This window comes from Seriola lalandi, unplaced genomic scaffold (genome assembly GCF_002814215.2).
Source record: "Seriola lalandi dorsalis isolate HSWRI2012SDOR001 ecotype SW California unplaced genomic scaffold, Sedor1 jcf7180002003654, whole genome shotgun sequence".
Classification (NCBI taxonomy): domain Eukaryota; kingdom Metazoa; phylum Chordata; class Actinopteri; order Carangiformes; family Carangidae; genus Seriola; species Seriola lalandi.
The window spans coordinates 965-2454 of NW_019474309.1; the positions used below are offsets into that span (position 1 = coordinate 965).

The window sequence follows — 1490 nt, forward strand, 5'->3', positions numbered from 1 at the left end:
TTTTTGCTGGACCAGCCACAGGCCACACTATGTCTGCAAATGTCCGCCCATCAAATATTGAAGTTTATAAATAATTGCTTTGGCACACCTTGCCAAGTAGCGCTATCCATGGTAGTGAAAGGGGGATTCAATTCTGGCATGTTAAATTAGCATTTAACATTAAATCGCCTTTTGTGTTGTCGTGTAGGATCGCCATCCCAATGCGAAAGAAATTCTGCCCTCAATTTATCCGATCTAGAAATCCAGTCTGGTCAAATGCAAGTGCCTTTCATCCTACTCATGCATTTTCTCCCTTACCTCATACTCCACATACTCCTCCTCCTCCACCTCGTAGGAAACCGTTTGGATTTTGATGTGTTCGCCGTCCTCCAGCAGCTTCGCCTGAGGATCCTCTGTGCCAGGCGTGTCTGCCCCTGCTGTGTTGGATGCCTCCTTCGCCTTCTTCTCCGTGAAGGTGGTCTCACAGCATTCGCTTTTGTATTCCTTAGCCTTAATGCTGCCGCTGTCCTCCTTGTATAGGATGAAGTTGGGCCTGTAGAAGGCCTCTACTGCCAGATGCAGCGAGGTGGCGTCCAAAAGTTGCTGAGATTTCACCTTCCCGTTGGTATTGTATCCTCCTCCGCTCACTACGTTGCTGTTATTCACCTTTCCACCTCCTCCTCCTCCTCCTCCTCCTCCCTCACCTCCACCACCACCTCCTCCTCCAGCAAAATAATTAATAATGTTTTCCTGGTACTGGTTATTAGGGAAGTCTCCCCCATAACCGTTGACCATGTGCTTACTGTTTTTGTCCAATAACGGGTTCTGGAGCTCACTGAGGTTCTCCATAGCAACAGAGGTCAAAAGGTGAGCAGGAGGAGCTTCTCTGTGCTTTTAGCTCAAGCGAGGAGATGGAAGACTGTTGGCTGATATATGCTCCTCAGTGACGTGCGTCGATGTCAGTAAAGATGTTAGCATTCAGAATTCAGCACTCTGAGACCTACAGAGGAAACAAACAGCAACAGAGAGCGGGAATTTTTTAGATTCAAACTTAAAAGGAGAATTTTATTTGACATCTAGAGCCGGTAACAGTTGGATGACAATTTGCCAAATACTAACTGAAATACGTTCAGCCGTCGCTCCCTCAGCAGCAACAGCTTTAACAGCATCTCACTTGTCAAGAGCTGCACACTGCAGATGATTCACTTAAGTTTAATTTCCGTCCTTACTCCAGACATATATAGTAAGCTTACACAGACGTGCACATATCTCAGCGTGGTAACAGCAACATCTCGAAGTACTGCCCTCTACTCAAAATATCTCAGATAGCGATGGATCATATCCTTCGCTATCTGTGTGTGTGTGTGCGTGTGTGTGTTTGTGTTTTCTCCGTGCACCTAAGTAGATCCATTGCTCCATTGTTAAGGTCTCATTTGGTGTCATCAGCCTCTGTCTGATATGGATCAGTTGAGGCCTCCTATACATGCACAGCTTAGACGGCTGTAATCTGC

The 1490-nt window shown here is 46.4% G+C and overlaps 1 pseudogene; it reads right to left on the reverse strand.

Annotated features, from left to right (window-relative positions):
- Window positions 1-297: 297 nt before the first annotated feature.
- LOC111667740 (synapse differentiation-inducing gene protein 1-like pseudogene) lies at window positions 298-975 on the reverse strand (annotated as a pseudogene).
- Between the last annotated feature and the right edge of the window lie 515 nt (window positions 976-1490).